Source organism: Heloderma suspectum, chromosome 1 (genome assembly GCF_057233095.1).
Source record: "Heloderma suspectum isolate Gila_16-S chromosome 1, 16-S_ref, whole genome shotgun sequence".
Taxonomy (NCBI): domain Eukaryota; kingdom Metazoa; phylum Chordata; class Lepidosauria; order Squamata; family Helodermatidae; genus Heloderma; species Heloderma suspectum.
The window spans coordinates 124,691,788-124,716,483 of record NC_139458.1 but is presented as its reverse complement, the minus strand read 5'-3'; the positions used below and the strand labels follow the sequence as shown (position 1 = coordinate 124,716,483).

Here is a 24,696-nt window from a genome sequence, read left to right as displayed (position 1 = left end):
TTCAGAAGTTAAGCAGGTGGTGACTGGAGATAGGGCCTTCTCAATTGTGGCATCCCATATGTGGAATGTCCTCCCAAGGGAGATTAGCCTGGCACCGAATCTAAAGTCCTTTTGGCACGAGAGAAGACTTTTGTTTGCCCAGGCCTTCTAGCATGTGCTGACAAATTGTTAATTGACTCTGCTGGTTTCATTGCTGAACGTTTTACTGCTATTGCTATCTATAATAATAGAAGACAATGTGTGTCTCTCTGTCAGTGTCATAGGTCCAAGGCCATGGAACCTAGACACCTGAAATTCACCATGCATACCAAGGGGACCCAAGCCCCCAGTGGTGGCACCTCCATCCCCCAACTCCTACCAGAATGGCATCTGAGGAAACATTTTGCCCTGAGGGATAGGAGAAGAAACAGATTAAGCTTGAACTCAAAAGAACAACAAATGCAGAAGAGAAGAAAGAAAAGAGAAACAGGCCAGCAAAGAACATGCCAGCGCAGAAGGACAATAGATGCAGTACAAACCTGAATTCAATGGGTATATTCCCATCCTTCTGGGCAACTGAATTAAGCATCACTATCAGAATTTTTTTCCTCCTACCTCCCAATCCCTTTCCTTGTATCTCCTGGGGGTTTTTTTAGATTGTATGCCTGAGGGCAGGGACTGTGTAATTAAAATTAATTCTTGTAAGCTGCTGCTCTGGGAGCCTTTTCACGGAAGAGTGGGATAAAAATGCTTTGCATAAATAAATGCATCTGTTATCTTATTCTTTGGAAATCTACAGGGTGTTTCATCTGGCTCCTTCTGTCCACCGCATGTGTTACACACAAACATCTGGATATGTTTCTTCATCAGTTATGATTCTTTGCATATGGAAGTGACAACCTTACTGCAAAGACAGAAATTTAAGAAGCAACCTTCAGGTTGCCTCTAGGGCTAAAGTTCAGTTTCTACCTCTATTGTCTAAGCTCAGACAAATTCTAGAAGGATAGTTGGCCAATCTACATATCCACAAATATCTTAGGCATTCACCTGAATGTGTGAGGGCTTAAAGTGGGTACTGGGAGAACGAGTAGAACACTCAGCACGATCATGGACCTTGCACTGAGAGTTCTTCTCGCATTCAAACGAACTCAAATAGAACTCTCTTTCAGATCCTGCCGGTTCAACACAGTGAAGGGGTTGTGTGGCCAGCATGCCTGGAGATGTCAGGGGTGGAGCCAGCACACATGGCCCCACGTAGACACTTTAAGCCAGTGGTACAGAACTTCAGGCCCAGGGGCCAAATCCGGCCCTCCAGGGTTCCCTAGACAGCTACCCCTTTTCCTCTGCCCCCACACTCTTTCTCCAAGCCATGGATCGCTGGGTGGTTTCCTGGCTTTTGTTCAGTTTTTTCCCCATTCCAAGAGTTTGAAATGCTTCTAAGGCTTAGTTTCTGGTAGTAAGAGCTTTAAACTGCAATATGCTGGTAATTTTGGCCCAGCCCCTTTTTGCTTTGGCCCCATCTACCACTGGGATGCAGCCACAAGAGCTTCTCCAAAATGGAAATTTGGCCCTCAGACTGAAAGAGGTTCAATATTCTTGCTTTAAGCCTTCACATATTTAGGGGAATGCCTGAACAGGGCTCATGCAATACTACTCATCTAGGAATTAGTTTCTTAGACTGTAGATAGGATACTACATCTTTTAGTGCTCCCCTATGTAAAAAGAAAATTCCATATAGAGAGCTAGCAGATCAAGGGAAAGTGTAGGTTAAAATACCTTCCTTTGCCATGCTAACTTTCAACATGCAGGGAAATAACTTTTTATGCGGGAGAGCACTCAGATGTGATCTTCTACCAGCATCTTGAAGAGGTTTTAGTACTTGGTCCCAGAAAAAGTCAGCTACCCACTTTCTAAACACACATCTCCTGCATCATACGCTATCTTCTTTGCTGTGCCTCCATTATTTCAGCTTATCAAAGGCCTGGGAGTCTTGTTTTGTTTGTTGTTTTTAGTTTTGGGTTCCAAAACATATTAGAGGAAGATGTTGTAGTCTAGAATTTCTTCCAGTCAGTGGTTTGCCATGAAATACAACATCATTTCCTCCAAGTCAGTGGATCGTATTCCATTAATGTTTTTTTATTTATTTAAAAAGTTCTTGGCAGCCTTTCAGGGCAGAAGCCCTCCCAAGGCGGCGTACAACAATAAAACTCACATAATAAAAACCGCTACAATAATAAAGTAAAAGCAGCAACAGCAACAGACATCCTAAAAAAACAACACCAGGGGGCCATCTAAACGGAAACATTTTGTGAAACGATTTGGGCAAAATCCACATTTTCACAGATTCGAATTAGCTCTTTCCACGGTGCACACAGTGCTGTATACCTTTACTTCTGAAGTGTATATGGGAACTGAAACTGCATTAGTTGGGGTGGAGTCAGTGAGTCCCGCCACAAGTAGAAATGAACGTCAGCAATTGCGTAGATGTGGGGCAGTCAATGAGCGGAGGCTTGCTCCCCCTCCCTTGCATGATCAACGAAGTGCAATGGAGGACATGCTTACGAGTAGATGTTCATAACAAACCCCACATACCTCACATGCACACACGCATTTCTGAGGCGGGCAGGCAAGCAGGCAGCTGCTGCCTCCAGAGATTGAGCAGGCGCTGAGAGCAGAGAGCACAGAGCTGGGGATGAGGGAGAGTCCCAGGGCATAGTCTGAAGGCACATGAGGCAGCCACCTTGCTGAAGCTAAGCAGGTTTGGGTCTGGTCAGTGCTTGGAGGGGGGACCACCTGGGAACTACATGTAGCCACCATGAGTTCCACAATGGAAGAAAGGTGAGATATAAATGTAATAAATGAATTAAATACATAGTCTTTTATGTATATTAACTGCCCAGTCAACAGCCCCCCCCCCCAGCTTAATGTAGTGCTCCTGAGGATATGTTCATGAAAATCATCCACATTGGTATCCACCCTTTCTCAGCTGCGCAGCTTTGAATCAACAGGCTTTTCCGTTCCTCAGCTGTGCTCCTGCGTAGCTGCACAGCTTCAAAACAGCAGGGCTGGCTCCTGGCTCCACTCTTAAGCTCTACTACTTAAAGTGAGAGGCAGCAACGTGGAACTGAAGGCAATGAGTTACCTCCAGGTAGACAAGTTTACCTCTCTGCTCTCCCCCCGCCCCCACCCCAGGCTACTTTCCCTTTCACCAATCAGTGCCGCTTCCACCGGTCCACTTTTTCATGCCTCTGTAACTATGGAGCTGTGAAGGAGGAACGGGGAGGGGCAAGAAGGCATCACACAGTGATGCTATCACTAATGATGCTGCGATGTCAATCCAAGGAAAGGACAGACAGCCAACCCCCCATGGTGAACCCAAAGCAAGTGAAAAATTCGCAGTAAATGGACTGTGAGAAAATTAGGATTTCTCCATGAAAACCAGAATATGGCTGCAAAGCCGCAACTGCATCACCTGTTGCAAAGATCTCCCCTTCAAAGCAGCACCGGGGCAAATAGTTCATGTAGATGGGGCCCAGCATAAAAACAAACCCTACCACATACATCTGCAGCTACAACCCACTTCAGTAAAATCAAAGGAAGGCCAGAGTGAAGTAGTAGGAGTTCAGGGCCTTCCTAAAAGCCTGAAGTTATGGGGTGTAGCGGACCCTGATGGCAACTTATTCCAGAGGTGTGGGGCCACTGCAGAAAAGGCCCTCTCTCGTGTGGACACCCACCTAACTGCCCTCACAAGTCGGCAAATGAGGAGGGCCTGTCTTACTCGTCTTAAAGCGCAGGCAGGCTAATATGGGCGAAAGCAGTCCTTCCAGTAATTTGGTCCCAAACTGTTTAGAGCTTTAAAGCTCAAAACCAGCATTTTAATTGGGTCAGAAACACACCGGTAACTAGTGCAGCTGGTGGAGAATAGGCATTAGATGATTGGATCGTCTTGCCTTCACCAGCTCTCAGGTGGCTGCATTCTGCACCAGCTGAAGTTTCCAGACCGTCTTCAAAGGCAGCTCCATATACAGCACATTGTAGTAGTCCAGCCTGGACGTCACTAGCGGATGGATAACCGAGGTGAGATCTGTCCTCTCCTGATAGGACCGCAGCTGGTGTACCAGCCTAAGTTGATAAAACATACTCCTGGACACCCCAACCACCTGGGCTTCTCTAGTTAGCACAGTGTCCAGGAGGACTCCCAGACGATGCACTTGGTATTTTAGGGGGACTGCAACCCCACCTAAAACAGGTTGTAAACCTCCATCCAGAGTAGTTGATTTCCCAACCCACAGTATCTCTGTATTGTCTGAATTAAGTACCAGCTTGTTTACCCTCATCCACCCCAAAACCTCCTCCAGATATTGGTTCATGAGTTCAACAGCCTCTCTGGGATGTATAGATGGAAACCAGAGGTAGAGCTAAGTATTATCTGCATACTGATGACACTTCAGCCCAAATCTCCTGATGACTTCCCCCAGTGGTTTCATGTAGATGTTGAAAAGCCTGGGGGACAGGATGGAACCTTGCAGCACCCCACAGGCTAACAGCAGTACGGTGGAACAAAAGCCCCCCAGCACTACCTTCTGAGACCACTCCTCCAGGAAGGACCAGAACCACTTGAAAACTGTGCCTCCCAAGCCCAACCCAGATAAGTGATCCAGAAAGATACCATGGTCGATGGTATCAAAAACTGGTGAGAGGTCTAGAAGAACCAACAGGGTTGCACTCCCCCATCCATTCCCTGGCATAAGTAATCAACCAGGGCTGTTTTGGTCCCATAATCAGCATGACATGGCTCTAACTCTTGAAGTATTTTTTATTAGTTTAAAAAGAAATTCCCCTCAGGACATCTTTTACTCGACTAATTGTCAGTACTACTTGGTTAGGAGCTGAAGAAGTGTAGTGGAGCCTCTCTTCAGGTACACAAAAGAGTTAGTCACTCGAGGATATCTCAATTGTGTGAACATTTGCAGGCACACAAGAATCACAGAGAAGAAGCCTGTGTCCTTGTGACAGTAATTAAGATAGTAGAAGTCCCAGCCATCTGACCACTTCTTCTACAGTAATGCTACTTCCAAGGACTTCCAAAGGATTGTCCATTATTTCATCTTGCGTGGCAGATAGTTCAACACAATTCAGCCAAAGCATGAAAGTTCCATAATTCCATCTACCTTCCCTGATGACAGTGGAATTTTACATATGAACGCTTGCTCATTAGATTGCAGAGACATCCTATTTTGTTGCTTTTGCTTACTCTGCTCTATAAAACTGACCACAGTTCTCACTCCTCACAGGTTTTTTTTAGGTTGCATATTTAAAATCTACCCCCTGGCTTCATCTCAGGTTCAAAGGTTGGCTTCCTTCCTTCCATGGCCATCTTAGGTTGAATGGTAACCTAGGCAAAGAACATCTTTAGCACCTTCTCCATTTCTTCAAGTTTCAAAAGCCTTATTTTTTATTCTCCTCCAAGGCACACAAAAAGCAAAGGGTGGTCTGCTGGACCATAACAAACATTACGAGACCCATAATACAGACTACCTTTATTAGGACAAACCCAAATGCCTCAGACTGGTAAGCACATTTTTGAATTCTCCAGAACTCTTCATTAGGCTGAATGTTAAATAAAGCAGCAGGGGAAGAGGCAGAATGTTCTCTCTACCTAGAAAGAAACCTGTGGGCAGATTTTAAAAACACTGCATATTAATGTGGAAATGGGACAGAATAGACTTATGGGTCTATACATAGAAAAGTAACCATGGACCAAAAACAGACTAACGGCACAATCCTATGCACGTTTAGATGGACAAAAATACTACAACTCTCAGCTGGCTGGGGAATGCTGGGAGTTGTAGGACTTTTTGCTGTCTAAGCATGCACTGGATTGCATCCTAAATCATCCATCCCTACACATCCGTTTGTAATAGCTGAAGCATTGCTCTCACTGCATCACCACTTTGCATCAACAGATGTACCTGCAGGATGACTTGGCTACCGTTGAAGGTTTTAACTGTTGCCTGCTGCATAATGTCGCTACTTTTGAGAAGTGCTAGCATCTTCCATGATCCTCTCATCAAGTTTTGCTACTTTGAGAGGTCATTCACAGTTCTGTCTCTCTTCTAGGTTATGGATTGCATGGCTCATGGTAGCCTTCATCTATTTCTCAAGGTTCAAAATGTATATTTCGTATATACTATGAATACCCCTTGGAGTTTGAAGCAAAGTTTTTAAAAAATGAAAATATTTTTGTGGCCATTGGTATTTTCCAGGGGCATAATTGTGTGTCTGCAAAAGCGAGCCAAAATCTCTTGTCAGTAAAATGCTGGATTAAGAGCAGTACTGTAACTTCACTTACAAATTATATAAATGGTGTGACTCAGAGTCAAAGGAAGAAGTCTGTTCTACAGTATCGAGTGTAATATATAAATGGTACCATGGCATTCGGTTTGGAACTCTTATGTTATCATAAAAATGATCTCTGTAGAACAGTATGTAATATATAAACAGGGGAGCAACAGGCCTATTTTACAATCTGGAATGTAGAATGTAAACAGTGGAAACACAAATCCAGTGGAAAACCCCCTATTTAAAAGAAGCAATGCCTTTTACAAATGATGGAAACACTGGGTCAGTGTAAGGGCCCCCTTCCAATCAATAGCGCAATATATATGAATAACAGATTGTAAGCAGGGGTGCATTAAGCTCTTTTCATATGAGTACCCTTTGGAACTGTATTTCTGGATGTTGGGTAGCTGGAAAGTCACCTTATTACCTTTAGTAAATCAATATATTTCCCCAATAAGATTGCCAACTTTTGATTTTAAAAATGCTGGTCCCTTGGCAAAACCTGGAAGGGTACAGAGCAGCCAGGGTAGAAGCTGAAGGTTTAAAGGCAGAGGACAGTGAATTCTAGCTGGTCGTGGAGGTGGGGAATTAGCAAACAAACTCTGTCAGGTTAGTTCTGTTCACTGGCTTTTAAGACTCTGATATTGATTGTTTGCCAGAAAGCAATTCTACCGATTGGACTAATACAGCAATGTAGAGACTAGCCAGGTGTCCTCTTTTACAGAGGTCAGTCCTCTATTTGAAAGGCTCGCCAGTCCAATTCCAGTTTAAAGATAATGAACCATAAGAACTGTTGCCCATCAACATTCAGTACCTGAACAAGCAGGCAGATAGGTCAGCTGGTCACAATCTCCCACAATATGGGAGATGAACTGAGATGTACTGTATTTCTGTTCAAATTATAATAACGATTTCTAAATGTACAGCTATACATATAAATAAGCATATTCAAATGTTATACAAATCACTGCCCTCTTTTTTCGCCATTCATAAACTACCCTACTACCCTAACAGTTGACAATACTATTCCTAAGAGATTACTCCTGGAGGTAGAAATGCTTTTGTGCTGCATTGAGTTGGGAAATAACTGACATGGTTCAGAGGCTCAAGCTATGTCAGTTGTCTTCAGATCATAAATTTCAGGGGTGGGGTGTGGAGGCACGGGAGTACAACATAGACATAAAACTCAGACACTGATATTTGGCAACATTTTTCTATCCATAGTTTATAAAGATTTTGCATTACCTACAACTGTAATAAATACAAAAAATATAGCTATAATTAAGCATGAAAAACAGATATTTCATCCCTTTGGGTGGTAGAAAACTATTGGGAAGAAAAGAGATTGCTCACTATTATGCCCCTGTTCTTGCTCTCATGGGCCTTTGCAGAATCACTGGAAATCCATTCTTCTGTTCTCAGTCAGGTAAGAAGAAAGATAAGAACCAAGATAGAAGAAGATAAAGGGGAAATAAGAGGTGGGAAGGAGGGAATGGGGGTAAGGTTTTTTTGCGTGTTAATTGGGCAAGTAGGCAGACTACCAAGGTTATATCAATTGCTGTTTTGGGACAATAATGTTGTAATCAAATTATTGTAATCTAGTCTAATCGCATCAGACTGGATCTCAGCTAAACTGAGTGCAAGTTGCACAACAAGATATGCAAATCACTTCCAATGCAGCTTGATCGCCAACTCTGTCTTATGGGCATTTATGTTACTTTATAAAGAATATAATTCAAACAGAATTGAGGGAATCCTATTCATTTATTTACTTCATTTCTATGCTGCCCAATAGCTGAAGCTCTCTGGGTAGTTCACAAAATATAACAAAATCTAACATAAAAACCTACCACAGTATCCAGCACTGCCACCATGCTTATGCCATTGAAGTAGCACTTGCATAAGTGACTTCTAGTGCTAAGCCAATAGCATAAGCTGGCACAACACATTTCCCCAGAAACCCCACTGCACCAGCATACGTTATTGGCATAACACCAGATGTCACTTATGCTAGTGCTACATCAATGGCATAAGTGGAGTGGCAGTGTTGGATACTGCCCCTAAAAAAGAAGAAGTTAATACAACTACAGAACAAAACCTGGGGAGCTTTGGCTATTAGGTGGTACAGAAATGTAGTAAATAATAAAACCAAAGTAAAACCAAGAGCACTGCAAAGATCTAAATAACACACAGGGTTTTTGTTTTTTTTTTAATGAAAGACCTAAAAGAAGAAGAATAAAGAGGTCTTCATCTGGTACCCAAAGTCTTACAATGTAGGCACCAGGTGAACCTCCCTGGAGAGGACATTCCACAACCAGATCTGAGGTAAATAGGCTATAACAAACGTGTACATCAGAGTGCACAAAGTACTTTTAAAAATAATCCATCTATCTTCCAGTCAAGAGTCCCTTTGCTACTTTCCTTCCTTATTGTTGTCCATTTGTTTCAGGGCTCATGGACTATATTAGGCCAATACATTAATTGCCCACCAAACCAACATCTCTATTCCACCTTCCAACAGACATCTTCAATATAATGTGATGCAGTGACTTTCTTACAGGTCTTTCTTACAGGCAAACTGGTGCGCGTGCGTGCATGTATATGCGTGTGTGTGTGTGTGTGTGCACGCGCGTGTAATATATATATATATATATAAATTTCAAGGCTTTTCATTCACCATGCTCCCTCCATAAGCAGTTTGGCCTGTGATCGAAATCCAAAATCAATAGGAAGGCTCCAGATTCACAATCCACAGGTGTTTTCACTCTAAATGGTAGGTGATCAAACTCCTATGGGGAAAGGTGCCATTTTCCATGGAACTCATTTGGCAGGTAACCTGCTGGTGATGTCAAGAAAATTAATCATCTGAATATGTGGAGCCAAGTAAAACAGATAACCATTTAGGAAAGAAACTACCAAATAACTCAATTCACTGATTCACTTTGTTCTGGAAATCCCCAAGGTCTTAGGTTTCTAATCCTGGCCTTGTTTTGCACTTCTTTCCCACTCCTTTTTGAAGAGCCCCTTTGTCTTTAAGTGCAACTATAACTGAACTGTCATAGCCAGAGGAAGTATTTTTCAAACTCCACAGCTGTACCGTCCAAGCCCATTCCTGGAATTAACTTAATCTTACCCTGAAAAGGGGGCAAAGAGGTGAAAACTGGACTCATCTATTACTGACTGACTCCGGTCTCTCAGAAATCACCTCTCTTGAGCCTTCTAATCATGAATCTGGATGAATTCTGCTAGATGAAGTAGAGGCAGGCCTTTTGTTGCCCAAGTTTATTTGCTTGGATTTAAAAACATCAAACACAAATAGCATTTTATCTCAGAACAATGCATTACATTATCATTCTCTAAAACTTAGAAATTCTCCAAAAATATTCTTAATATGGAAGCAATAGAGCAAGAAGAAGTAGTTCTGTGACACTAAGCATCAGTGTAAGGACATTGTGGCAAAGACAAACTCATATATACAAATCACTTTACTATTAATGCATATGAGATAGGTTGTCCTGGAAATGGTCTGAATTTCATGTATGACTAATAAGGGTGCAATCCTATTGATTGCACCCTCAGTGATCAGAAACCCCCAATCCTGGAGGTGTCCGATCATCCAATGTAGGGGGGGGGAGCAGCGGAGTTGATCTTCACCTCCCCATCTTCCCATCCTGCCGATTTCACTACATGGGCTTTTTAACCCAAAAGTGATGGCGCTTCAGAGGGGGAGGGAAGGAGGCTGGAAGAGGCTCAGGATAAATTGTATCCTGGCCTCTCCCATCTCCTCCCCATTCCACCCACCTTTTCCTCCTTCTCTGAGGTTGCTTTCCCAACCTCGGAGGGCAGCTGGCACAGCTTTTTTTGCATCAGCTGCAAGTGGGCAGGGCAGGAGGGTGGGATCTCTGACTCCCCCTTCCAAGGTTGGAGTGCGGTCTCCAACCTCAGAAGGGAGATTCCAAACATTTCTATAGTCCCTGGGATGCTCACCCGGGAACCATAGGATTGCTCGCTAAGTGTGTCTGGTCCTCCTAAGCAGTGCCTAGATGAGAGACCACCAAATGTAAGCCACTTTGAGCCCCTTGGAAGAAGGGCAAAGTACACATATAACCAATATATTTTGCAGCAAGGACTTTACTGAGGGAGGGGCAGGAAGGAGTTGCCGTCCTCACCTCGCCAGGTTTTATGGGAAGAAATTGACTATTGTCAAAACTGTTCCCACTATGCCTCCTCTCATATGGGGCTCCTGGACAGATCTCGGAAGATCAGCCTTCCCACACCTGAGAGAGCTTCCTCGTTTTCTTTGCTTATCTGTGCATTCTGGTTTCAAATTACTGCTCTGTAATATATGGTTTTCTACTATGAAGCAGGGATGGATGAACAAATCCATTTTGGTTTCTCTCCATTTCTCATTTTTCTAGTCTTAAATTTTATTCATCTCAAACTTTGAGAACGTCTCCAATCTTAAGTTCAGTTTGAGAATTTTTTTTAAAAAAACTGTTCGCCTAAACATTCATAAGCACTTTTCTGCACATTTTTCCTAATACATGCATTTTTGACCAACATACACATTTTTGCAAGCCATGTTCCTAACACAACACATTTTTAAATGTTATTTTCCCTTATACACATTTTTGCATGTGAAAGGTGAGGGGGAAATGACCAGACAACACGAGTATTTGGTGTAAAATCTCAGGTCACATTTATTTGAGAATGGTACAATCTGCAAAGGAAAACAAAGATGGGCAGTTCTCTACACCAGACTAGTCTGGCCTTGTACCGGGAGAGACATTCGCTGCCTGGGGAGTGGCGTCATTGATCGCCACCCCACAGAACTGCCCAATTCTGGGACGGGAGGCCTTCTCCGGTCACCCTCCCTCGGGCCACGGAACTCAAGTGGGCAAGGAGAGTCAGCCTCAAAGGTAATCCATATCTCCCAACTTGGGCCGCATAACCCTGAGCTGGAAGCCTCTGGCCTTACCTGTCACCTGAAACAGTGCCTCCGAATGCTCACCAGCCCTATACCCCAGCAGAAGTGCCCACACAGAACCGCCACAGGAGGACGACAAGCCTCTGCTTAGTCATTCTCTCCCCACCCCCACGCTGGATTAGCTCCAAGATGCCCCTTCGCAGATTGGCCCAAAAGAAGCTGTTGCCCAGTCAGTTAGATGGACCCCATCTTGCCTATAATGCTTCCTCCGTGCATGAGAAATATCTGGGTGAACTATAGTCCCATTGCCCTGCCTGGCTAGAAAGGAAGGCAGAAGGGGCCGGTCAGCCTAACACAGCTGGTAAGCCCCGCCTCCGCCAGTGACACCACATCCGAATGCCCAATGGCATTCACCTCTGTTCCATCTCTCCCCCCACTGCAAAATCCCTCCCGCAGCCAGGCAAGCTGGCCGCAGTGGGCGGGTACCTGTATGCATTTTCTATTGGAGAATGACAACATTTGGACAAGTGCGAATTTTGAAGGATAAAAGTTTCAGTTTGCATGGCTTGAAAGTGTGAAATTAGGTAAATTTGCAATAAAAATGAACTGAAGGAATTTCTCCTCCATCCCTGCTGTGAAGCACTGAAGAATACATTTTCCCATTGAAATGAAATATGTGACAGGGCCAGGCAGAATACATGGTCTATGAGCAGGATCCAAAATATTGTCTTGCAGATCCATTAGAAGGCTATTTTAGGCTGGTTCTTGGTCACTCTATATAGCTCCATGCAGAATTCCTTCCTTTTCATAGGGGCTGTGGGATTAGGATATGTAGAACCAGTTTTCCTATAACAATTACGTATTTCAAGGAAGGTCATATATGAGTGCTGCATTTCTTGAGAAGGATCTCATGACATTCTGCAAGGGTTGAGCCAATGAAACTGTATAGTTGATGATGTGCTTCGGAACCAGAGGGGACAAATAAAAGGGTTTTTTCAAAATCCAGAGAACTAGGGAAGATAGATAGGCCAAAGTAGGATGGAACATCTCTCACTCTAGAAGTGAGGTAGGAGTAGCAGACCTCCTCCCTTAAAAAATGAGGACAGCTACATGTGATATGTCTGAAAGACAGATTTTCCTATTCTATGAGACACAATTAATGCTCTTAATACAGATTGGGAATGCTTTCAGATGAGACTTTTATCATGCTATTGCCCTCCCTGATTCACAAAAATTATGAGTGATCTAGATGTCATCATCTTCCCCTTGTAACCCTCCCATGCTTTCCTACCACTTCTTCAGTTTTTTTCTCTTACTGAAGAAAATCTGTTAGGGAGAAAAAGACAGGATAGCTGCACAATGCCTTCTAATCAGTAGCTCTAGGAGCCGTCCATGTGGAAGCACCCGAAATGGCCCACAGCACAGGCACAGATTGATTTAGGGATTGTCCATTTAAAGGACAATCATAATGCAATACAATGCAAACATAATGCATAGCTGCTGTTCAGGAACCTCTACTCCAGCTTTTTGTGTTGGCTTTGTTAAAATGTTCTTTTATTTAGCTTACATTTATTTAACATAAATGTTCAACCCTTTTTCTTTAAAGAACCATTCCTCTCATTCTTTTAATTGCCTTTAGATTTCCTGAGTGTAGCTTCCGCACCTCCCCACTGACTCTAAATAGCTGTGGGCAGAATATACACTATTCTGTGCTGTACATGTTGTCTGCAAGCTTGCTATTGATTCAGTGGCTTGCTGTGAATGACAGAGACATCCATGCTACAGAGCACACGGGTGTTAAGGATGGAGGAGGCAGTGGGGCATGAGCAAACACACATTGTTCTAGGCCACTGATGCTCATTCCCTCCATGGCAAGAAAGAAAACAAGAGAGGAATGAAAGTGGGAGAGAGAAGCAAAACAAACTGTCTTGCCAGAAAGGAGGTGAAATTGTGTCTCAAGAACTGTGGCTCTCAGAACATGGCCAGAAACACGGCATTGCACAGGCATGACTTCACTTGTTTCCATAAGAGTGCTTTCTCCCATTTCTTTTGTCTGTAACTGAGAAATACATGAGCTCATCTCCTTGTAGCAGGAAATGAGAAAAGTGATAAAGAAACTAATTTTTTTGGATACATTTTGATACCCCAACTATCTATAAAATTTACAAATGGCTAGAGATTTCCATGAGAGCAAGCTGATGAATCAGTTTTTAGGAAACAGCCAATGCATCTCAGACGACTGTTGTTTTATACCCATTCTCTCTTCAAACACACTCTACATTCTACTCACCTGATAAATGCCTTGTAAAGTGGTGATACTTAAGCAATGTCTCTGTCTTCCCAGATAAGTCATTTGTTACCTGTCCCAGGTACCTTTATTTAATAACACCTGAGAAAAGTCTCCTTCAAAGCTAACTTCTCTATTGGCCTTTTCCTAAATCTTGAAGTGATGCTAGGCCTGGCCTCTAAGTCCTGATTGGTCAAGAGGACTAAAGGCAATTTCCCCCCTCAAAAACATTTTTTTTTGACAGGGGGCGGGGGGAGAGAGACTTTTCCTATGGTGTGTGTTAAAAATGATCCACGTAAGGAAAATACTGTCTATTATGGCTCCTATTCAGTTGTGTGTATATGAATATTGATTCTTATTTCTTACCCTAATAACTTTCTAAAATTCTTTAAGGTCAGGTTAGCCAACTATCATCAATGCCATGTCAGAGTAAAGAACTTAGAATCCTATATTCCTCTTAATTGTCTTTGTTGATATTGCTGGCATTGAATTTTAGCATTTTATATTGTAAGCTGCCTTGGGAAGACTATGGTATTGAAAACTGCTAAGAAATATATTGAATTAAATAAATACATTTTCTTAAATTATCTGCATTTGCTAGTGCCTTTTTAATTCTGTGTTTTACTTGTTTATGCTTGTTTATTTTACTTGTAAAATACTTGTTTATTGATGTTAAAATCTCTAGTATACTAGTACAACTCTGCAAGTTCAAGTATAATCCCATGTGCCTAGATCAGGGTTGGACAACACACAGCCCTCTTTTTTCTTTCTTTTTTTCTCTCTTTCTCTCTCTCTTTATGTATGTATGTATTTGGCTTCAATAGATTGATAGTACGTCTTGCTATATTATATTATGCTGTGCTACAATACTTTTCACAAAGCTCTTGGCTTTCATTTCTGTAAATGGATGGAACTTCCTAATCCAGATGTCCTTCCCCACCTTTAAACACAACAAGAACATTAACTGGAAACTAATTCCACAGTGGATGCACTTTAAAAAATCTGTCTGCTTCTTTCTCTTTCTTAAGCCCAATTGCATTTTATGTGCCTGATACTCCCACAAGCCCTGATTCAATGCCAACAGCATGAAATCCTGTCCCCATGTAATGGATGGGAGGGGGGCTAGCCATGTTGCTTCCCTCATCTTTAAAAAATATGGACAGATGTGCACTGGAGGCTATAAAGTGTACAGCATTCAAATACTACTAATAATATAAACCTTTTAGACAATTACCCTAAAGACCATAAAAATGTTAGGACAGCCTTGCTCCATCCATGCAAGTTGAATAGTTGAAAGATGGCTTTGCAAACTGATGGGAATAAACAGCATCCAAAGAAATGTTATTAAGCATTAAGGAATATTTAAAAAGAAAAAAAAGATATTCACAAATCTGTCTGAAACGGAGTATGCTCCATCCAGGCTTGTGAGATCAGCGGACCAGCAGGGTAGATAATTTAAACCATGATTTAGATCAACAAGAAAAAGGTAGATTTAAATCACTGGTTTAAATCACGTTTCCCACTGAAACGTTTTCATATATTTCCTGAACAATGGTGCAAATCTGACTACTGAGGGCAAATCCTATCTGGATAGCTGCCAGCCTCCGAAATGGGAGGCTGCTGACTATCCTATGCAGGGATCCTCTCCTCTGTGCTCTGGCCAACCTGAATTTTGGCTAGATGGGTGATTGTGTCAGTCTGGCTGCAGCTTCAAGAGGGGGAGGGAAGGAGGCCGCGTGGTGCCTAGGAAGCTGTGTAAAGAGGCTTCCGCTATCTCCTCCCCTCCCTGCCCCCAGGACTGCCCCTTTTCCCCATCTCCACACTCCGTTTCCGAGCATAAAGACATAGCTACACGGAGAGAACTGCACCAGCTACGAGGGGGCAGGGGAGGAGACAGGGAGCACGGTTTCTGGGCTCCAGGGTCAGAGCCCTGGTTCCAACCTCGGATCCCAGAAACTGAGCAATCCTATGTTCTCCCAGACACTGTCTAGGGGCGACAGAATTATTCTCTAAGGCATGTTAACTTACAACTAAACAGAGTATTATTTACACTTTCATTCTTATTAGAAAGCAGTGCATCTCTTTGTCTCATTGTATATATTTTGTATGTTTTTCTTTTTATCTATAGAGGGAATGTCTTTAAAATATTTCCATATGTTATCTTTCATATGACTAGTACCCATGACAGTTTGAGATTAACAGCACAATCCTATGCATGTCTCCTCATAAATAAGTTCTTCTGAGTTCAATGGGGCTTACTTCCAGGTAAGTGGGTACAGGACTGTAGCCTTAGTATGAGAATACAGGAAGATGCACACTGGACAATTTTGTCTACTCTTTCTAGTGCTGCTCCTTTCTGCTTCACCCCCATGCGTCCTCACAAAAACAAAGCAGCAAACAAAAACCAAATGACCATGACTGATAGGTCAAAGAAAAGTCTGATAGTTACTGTGCTGAAAAAAATCAAATTTAAAATTTTCAAAATCCATTTTGGGGGATTTTTTAAGCATCATTTTTTATCCACCCTGCATTATTGTCTTTTTGTCTTAACTTCGCCGGCTTGCTTGGCCGAACTCCATCACCACATTAGCACAGAACAACAATCCTATCTAGCCTGTATCTTGCACATGTGACTTTAGAGAGAGAAATTGAAAGTCCAGAACTTTCAAGAAGCAAGAGCTGTTAGGCTGGACAGATCCATTTTAATGAGATGAAATATTGACATTAATGCCCATGTTTGAATTTTAGGTAGCTTAATTTTTATGACTTAGCAAAGGAGATCGTTACCTTGTCATGGTGCAGGAGCTTGAGCACCTCAGTGATGTCATGAGCTAAACTGTGAAGGGACACCCAAGACGGGAAGGTCATTGCTGAGAGGTCAGACTAAATACGATCCCTGGGGAAGGAAACGGCAACCCACCACAGTATTCTTGCCATGAAAACTAAATGGATCAGTACAACCAGAGATATGTCGGTATACCATCAGAAGATGGGATGCCCAGGTCAGAAGATGGTCAAAATGCTACTGGGGAGGAACAGAGGATAAGTTCAACTAGCCCCAGATGTGATGACGCAGCTAGCTCAAAGCCGAAAGGACGGCTAGCGGCCGATGGTGCTGGTGGTGAACGACAAATCCGATGTTCTAAAGATCAACACACAATAGGAACCTGGAATGTAAGATCTATGAGCCAGGGAAAATTGGATGTGGTTATTGGGGAGATGTCAAGATTAAATATAGACATTTTGGGTGTCAGTGAACTGAAATGGACTAGAATGGGCCACTTCACATCAAATGACCACCAGATCTACTACTGTGGACAAGAGGACCACAGAAGAAATGGAGTAGCCTTCATAATTAATAATAAAGTGGCTAAAGCACTGCTTAGATACAATCCAAAAAATGACAGAATGATCTCAATTCGAATTCAGGGTAAGCCATTTAACATCACAGTGATCCAAATATACGCCCCAACCACAGATGCTGAAGAAGCAGAAGTAGATCAGTTCTATGAGGATCTGCAGCACCTACTGGATAGTATGCCAAACAAAGATGTTATTTTCATTACAGGAGACTGGAATGCTAAGGTGGGTAGTCAAACGACACCTGGAATTACAGGCAAGCATGGTCTGGGAGAACAAAATGAAGCAGGACATAGGCTGATAGAATTTTGCCAAGACAACTCACTGTGCATAACAAACACTCTCTTCCAACAACCTAAGAGACGACTTTATACATGGACTTCACCAGATGGTTAACAGTGAAATCAGATTGACTTCATCCTTTGTAGCCAAAGGTGGCGGACATCTATGCAGTCAGTAAAAACAAGACCTGGAGCTGATTGTAGTTCAGATCACGAACTGCTTATTGCACAATTTAGAATCAGTCTAAAGAGAATAGGGAAGACCCACAGATCAGTTAGATATGAGCTCACGAATATTCCTAATGAATATGCAGTGGAGGTGAAGAATAGATTTAAGGGACTAGATTTAGTAGAGAGGGTCCCGGAAGAACTATGGACAGAAGTTCGCAAAATTGTTCAGGAGGCGGCAACAAAAAACGTCCCAAAGAAAAAGAAAACCAAGAAGGCAAGATGGCTGTCTGCTGAGACACTGGGAGCAGCCCAAGAAAGAAGGAAAGCAAAAGGCAACAGTGATAGGGGGAGATATGCCCAATTAAATGCAAAATTCCAGAGGTTAGCCAGAAGAGATAAGGAATTATTTTTAAACAAGCAATGCGCGGAAGCGGAAGAAGATAATAGAATAGGAAGGACAAGAGACCTCTTCCAGAAAATTAGAAACATCGGAGGTAAATTCCAGGCAAAAATGGGTATGATCAAAAACAAAGATGGCAAGGACCTAACAAAAGCAGAAGAGATCAAGAAAAGGTGGCAAGAATATACGGAAGATCTGTATAGGAAGGATAATAATATCGGGGATAGATTTGACGGTGTGGTCAGTGAGCTAGAGCCAGACATCCTGAAGAGTGAGGTTGAATGGGCCTTAAGAAGCATTGCTAATAACAAGGCAGCAGGAGATGACGGTATCCCAGCTGAACTGTTTAAAATCTTGCAAGATGATGCTGTCAAGGTGATGCATGCCATATGCCAGCAAATTTGGAAAACACAAGAATGGCCACCAGATTGGAAAAAATCAACTTATATCCCCATACCAAAAAGGGAAGCACCAAAGAATGTTCCAACTATCGAACAGTGGCACTTATTTCACATGCCAGTAAGGTAATGCTCAAGATCTTGCAAGGCAGACTCCAGCAATTCATGGAACGAGAATTGCCAGATGTACAAGCTGGGTTTAGAAAAGGCAGAGGAACTAGAGACCAAATTGCCAATATCCGCTGGATAATGGAGAAAGCCAGGGAGTTTCAGAAAAACATCTATTTCTGTTTTATTGACTATTCTAAAGCCTTTGACTGTGTGGATCATAACAAACTGTGGCAAGTTCTTGGTGGGATGGGGATACCAAGTCATCTTGTATGCCTCCTGTGGAATCTGTATAACGACCAAGTAGCAACGGTAAGAACAGACCACGGAACAACGGACTGGTTTAAGATTGGGAAAGGAGTATGGCAGGGTTGTATACTCTCACCCTACCTATTCAACCTGTATGCAGAACACATCATGAGACGTGCTGGGCTTGATGAAACCAAGGCTGGAGTTAAAATCGCTGGAAGAAACATTAACCATCTCCGATATGCAGGTGATACCACTTTGATGGCTGAAAGCGAGGAGGAGCTGAGGAACCTCATGACGAAGGTGAAAGAAGAAAATGCAAAAGCTGGGTTGCAGTTAAACCTAAAAAAAAACAAGATTATGGCAACCAGCTTGACTGATAACTGGGAAATAGAGGGAGAAAATGTGGAGGCAGTGACAGACTTTGTCTTTCTAGGCGCAAAGATTACTGCAGATGCTGACTGCAGCCAGGAAATCAGAAGATGTTTACTTCTTGGGAGGACAGCAATGACAAATCTTGATAAAATAGTGAAGAGCAGAGACATCACACTGACAACAAAGGTCCGCATAGTTAAAGCAATGGTATTTCCCGTAGTAACCTATGACTGCGAGAGCTGGACCATAAGGAAGGCTGAGCGAAGGAAGATAGATGCTTTTGAACTGTGGTGCTGGAGGAAAATTCTGAGAGCACCTTGCACTACAAGAAGATCAAACCAGTCCATACTCCAGGAAATAAAGCCAGACTGCCCACTTGAGGGAATGATATTAAAGGCAAAACTGAAGTACCTTGGCCACATACTGAGAAGACAGGATACCCTGGAGAAGATGCTGATGCTAGGGAAAGTGGAAGGCCAAAGGAAGAGGGGCCGACCAAGGGCAAGATGGATGGATGATATTCTGGAGGTGACGGACTCGACCTTGGGGGGGCTGGGGGTGGCAACGGCCAACAGGAAGCTCTGGCGTGGGCTGGTCCATGAAGTCACGAAGAGTTGGAAGCGACTGACCGAATAAACAACAACAACAATTTTTATGAGACTGTGAGGGGTCAGCATGTTTTCTGATGAGATTTCACTGTAACTATGTTATTTAAGTTAGACAGAAATTTAGTATTTTATTTATGATTTTTTTTCAAAAATAGAAAAAAATCATTTACATTTTAAAAATCCAGTTTAAATATATATATTTTTAATAACTGATTTTTTTATCCATCCTGCTGGACAGCCCCACCCTCTTGTGGATGGAGCTGGTAGCCTTTGGGTAACACTTGGGCAGATTGAAGGGTAATGGCTCTTGGAGTGAAGATGGATTTTCAGGCTTCTCCACACAGGCAGTTTTTATCCCACAATTTTACCGGGTATTCTGCTTCTGGATTCTTGGAGGGCTTAAGAACAGTCCTTTACATGTGCTTCCCCCCAACCCTTTATCTGCAAGTTCTATATGTTTCATTATACGGCCACTAGATGGCAGTGTTGTTATAGCACCACTTTCTCTTTACATAGAGAAATTCAAACCAATTCAAACTGCTTCTTTTTATTAGCTCATTATTTCCATTTCAAATTAAGCTGCGGAAATGTTTGGAAACCACAGGAGAGGCGCTGGAGGCTCACGACCTCATGTAAAGGACCTGAACATTTCCGTGAGTAACCAATGTCAATTGCAGGATAAACACCTCATTTGGAGAAGCCCTTCATATTCCCTATTTAAGTTGAACTCTCCTGTTTTAGAGAGCAGTCTGATGGGCTACAAGTTGAAAAGAGAGAGGCTTCCAAGATTGCTGTACTTGATCATCCTATGCCCTGCCGGACTGTTGGAATGCAGAGGGGTGTGTGTGTGTGTGTGTGTGTGTGTGTTTGGCCTCTCGGTCCTTCCTAAAAGCATTTTCCATTAAACCAGCCTCAGAGCCCGTCTAATTCTCTCTTTCTGCCGGGGGTGGAGATGAGGTCTAAGAGGCCAATGGATTGAGAAGATCCATGGCCTCTCCCCTCCCCAGCCACTGACACACATTTCCTCCCTTCCCAGTCAGAGTTCTGTTCTCAGAAGAGGGAGCCGCTGCAAAGCTTTCTGTGGTGGCTGGGAGGGGCTAGGGATCGCTAGGGATCAGCAGTTGGATCTCCTCCTGTGAGGTCAGAGCTCTGTCTCCAGCTTTGAAGGGGGAGATCTGCTGCATCCTATGGCCCATAAGATTGCTCTGTTGGTCTTGTTCCCCTGCATTTATATGGATTTGCATTTTACGCTTTGCATTTTTGTATTCAGAATATTTGTATTGTTATGCCACTTTTTTTCCCTTTTCTTTTTAGGTGTATTTAGTAAGACATGCTTATACTAAGAATTGAATTTGAGGTAAATTATTTTTGAATTACTGTATTTTTTGTACTCAACTGTACTTGAACTGTATGTAGAATTGCTTATTTTTTGCATTATTGATATTTTGGTTTGCATTTTATATTATATTGATATGATATACTGAGTGAAATATTTATATGTTTGATTCTTTGTTATTCTTATGAGCTGCTTTGAGCTCAACTTTCTTGTTGGAAATGCAGCATACAAGTATTAAATCTCATTGTAAAATCATGGTGTGACTATGGGAAGGGAGCTGTGTAGCTTGTTGAGAATATTGTCATGGACAATATTCAAAATCCCCAGCCAGGATCCAAAGCATTTTCCTCAACTCCCCTTCTGGCCACAGTAAAGCCCCTTTGGGGCCCGCACTCCATAAAGAATGAGGTGCAGCTATTGGAAGCCCCCATCCCCCTGCATGCATGCGAAGGATTTTGCATGTATGCACAAGCATCTCTGGATCCTGGCCCAGTGCATAACTACATTCCACATAGAAATCACAATGACAATTAGACATGGGTGAGCTCTTTGAAAGTACTCAAAATCTTCCAAAGTAAAACAAAACACTGGAATATCACTGCTAATTTTTCTGAGCCAATTCAAGAGTTTTGTAGCAGCCATCGAGAGAACTACATCGCCCACGGTTCCCCATGCTTTGATGTGCTGTTAAGTCAATGCATTGGGATGACAGGAAGAAAGGGAAGGAAGGAAAAATCCTCCCTTCCTCTCATTTCATCACTCACCTCTGCTGCTGCTCCCACTGCCAATTACAGATAAGGAACAGGAAGGGGAGAATGTGTTTGGGGAAGTGGAGGGCGGTGGGGAAGCTTTTGAGAATGGGGGCAAGTTGGGGAGAGAAGTGGGGTGGAGGAAGCTGTGAATTCTCCTCCAGCTTGGATTTTAAACCAAGCAGAAGAGTTTGGTGTTTGTAAAGCTTGCCTCTCATGAACCTTATGAGCCCCAGAATTCAAACTGAGCCTGAATTTCACTAGCATTCCTAGGAAAACTGGATGCAATCTTGAGAAAGGATCACATTTGGGCAGGTATGAATTATTGCAATGTGAGCGCTGGGAAAATGTAATATCCTTGAGCAAAAGCACAAGCACAAGAATGTTAATCTGGCACTGAAAGGGGCAAGTAATTTTTTAACTCAAGACTGAAGAGGCTGCTTCAAATGACAGATGGCTAATTTGCTCTGGAATGGTTGGATTGTCTGATTGAGGATTTGGGGGAGACCTATAAGAAGACCCCGGGGGTGTCTCCACCAGTGATTTACTCCGAGCCAGCTGTGTGTTTAGGTCGTTAGGGATACATGACGTCGTGGCCATCCAGCAGCCACGCTGGAGCTTCTCAGGGAAAACCCGGATTTCCTGAGACTGCCTAATCCGATTCTTTTCCTTAAGTTGGGTTCTCCGCAGCATAGCTGTTGTGTGCCCCAACCCCCACATTTACCTTGGGTATGCTAGGGGTGTGCCTTTCACCATGATCCCGGTCAAGGGGTGTTTCCTGTCCCCTATGTTTCCCAGCACAAACCAATTAGTGTCTGCTCAGAAGTAACTCCCATTGTGGTCAATGAGGCTTGCCCTCTGAATGCCCACATCAGTACTTACAGAGATCCCCCTCAATTGACATGGCACAGTTTAAAGCCCAATTCCCTAAGTGCAGTTAAGTGTGATCTCAAGGCTTTGACTCTCCACTGTTTGCTTTATTGCCTTAGGAAGTAATTAATTCACAACTTCGTTATAGAGATCCTGCACAGTATCGGTTTGGTTAGAAAGGGGACTGGTTTGCCATCCCTGTGTTCTCTCCCCCCCCCGCCGCCTTTTCCCAGCACAAGGATATGTGTGTCTACTCAGAAGTAACACTCATTGTGTTCAATGAGGCCTGAGGCTCATTGGGAGGCTTGTCTTACAAATGCGCACAAGGGGAACTACTCTGCACCTTCCTTACGAACCCTGGGAGGGGGGAGAGCCTCTCTTATTGGTTGAGCAGCCCCTGCCACTCAGATGATGTTCATGCCAATCCCCCCCACCAACCTGGAAGTAGGTTATGTGAAGCCACTTAGAATGGTGCAATGTACACCCTTGTGGGGCCCTGCCCGGACCAAAAGCGGCTCCTAGAAAAATGCAGGTGAGCCACTCCTCCCTTCTCCTTCCGTTGGCGTGGAAGCAGGGCCCCCATAAAAGATCCCAGACTCATATACCAGACCCCTGACCCATAGGCAAGAAGACCCTGGACTTGTGATTTTATGTTAATTAATATTATGGCATTATGATACTTTTATATCATGCCAACTGAAAGTTGCAGCTGTAAAATTACTGAAGTTACTGTGTGTGATCATGTTTTCGGGATTTCAGCCTATCAGAGACACCAGATGATCTATCATGCAGAGTTTCCAACATGGAGTATTGATATTGGACTGAACTGGGTAAGTTGGAGAATTTGATTAAAATAGGGCAAATGATTACTGATGCAATGAAAGAACTGGAATCCAGACATCAATCAGGGTGTATCAAGATCTGGCATAGCAATGGACAGTTGCAAACTTTAAGCGAACGGGGCAGTCACTTACAGTTCACCTCTGGTAGGATATTTTCATGGGTTATTCACCTAACCCACAACTTTCTTTCAGCTGATCCTCCATCTGATTGTGATTGTACTTCCCTTGCAAATCTTGTTCGTATGCATTGCCATAAATGTATTACACTGAGTTATCAAAGGAGTGAATCAACTTTCTCAGCATGCTACAGTAACAGAAAAAAATAAAAACTCCAAACCCAGAATTCTTGAAGCTATTCAGTTTCGAACAGAATTACACATAGGTAGACACCTCACTTCTGATTCGTGAATGGATGTCTCGCCACTCATTGAAGCCCCTATCACTGACCAGAACAAGGGTAGAAAAACCTCAGGTAGTGAGATCTCATCTTCACTATCCTCTCTCGCTTCTGCTTCTCTTCACCTTTGATCTTTGACAGACCATTGGACCCAAGAATGTGGGTAACTATGGACCACTTGAGCTCATAGGCTTTATATTTTATCGTTTAACTTTGAAATAATGCTAACCTTTTACTTCCGAAAGCCAGGTCTTAGAATATTTTTTGAACTTGAGACCTCATCTCATTTCTGGAGAAGGGACTAGCAATCATTGCCAAACTTGAAACTATCTTAGAAACAATCTTGGTTAACTCCTTTAATCCGCCATGTGGTTCCCAGTCATGTGACAGCCTGCACATTGTGGTTTCGCTAACCACCCTCCTCCCATGTGCGTGTGAGTAGGCCCATTCTGTAGAAAGGAGCAAAGTCACATCAAGTGGAATACTGGGGAGTTGTGGACAATGAAACAGGCTAGACGTTGGCTAGAGTACAAATGGTGCAAGATTAAAAGTGAAGATGGCCTGGCACATATTAGAACCCATAATTATGCCTACTGTGTGGCAAAGCAGGCTTTCTTGGCTGTCCCCATTGTGTCCTTGAGTAGCCATCCAGTGGAGCTCTTCTGGGTTGTTTAAGGGTTCTTAACATTCTAATGAATGGACTCCTGGTCCCCTTGAGGACCTGCTGTGACCTTTGTGCATCACCCTTTGAGGACAAAATCACTTGTCTCTGCAGCAAATTTGACACTGTTATTAGAGCAGTTCCAGTTGAGGTGTCTGACACCACCATCTCTGATTTTGTGGGCTAAAGCTCAGTTGTTGTGACCTGATGAGATGGACAAGGTGTTGGCAGCAATGTGACTGACTAAGTGCCCTCTTGATCCTTGTCCTTCTTGGCTAATAAAAACTAGGTCGGTGGGTGGGTGGGTGGAGTGTGTGATAAATGTATCTTTACATGAAGCAGTGGTGCCTACTGCC

General features: G+C 43.1%; 2 long non-coding RNA genes across 2 annotated transcripts in view; one reads left to right on the top strand and one right to left on the bottom strand.

Annotated features, from left to right (window-relative positions):
* LOC146357808 (uncharacterized) overlaps nucleotides 1-1,384 on the top strand; it is a 35,567-nt gene extending 34,183 nt beyond the window's left edge. Inside the window, exon 4 of the long non-coding RNA XR_014792048.1 lies at nucleotides 256-1,384. This is a non-coding gene — a long non-coding RNA (uncharacterized LOC146357808). The remainder of the gene's footprint in view (nucleotides 1-255) is intronic.
* Nucleotides 1-24,696, bottom strand: part of LOC146357807 (uncharacterized) — an 80,322-nt gene that overhangs the window by 36,133 nt on the left and 19,493 nt on the right. The gene's annotated exons all lie outside the window — the stretch shown is intronic.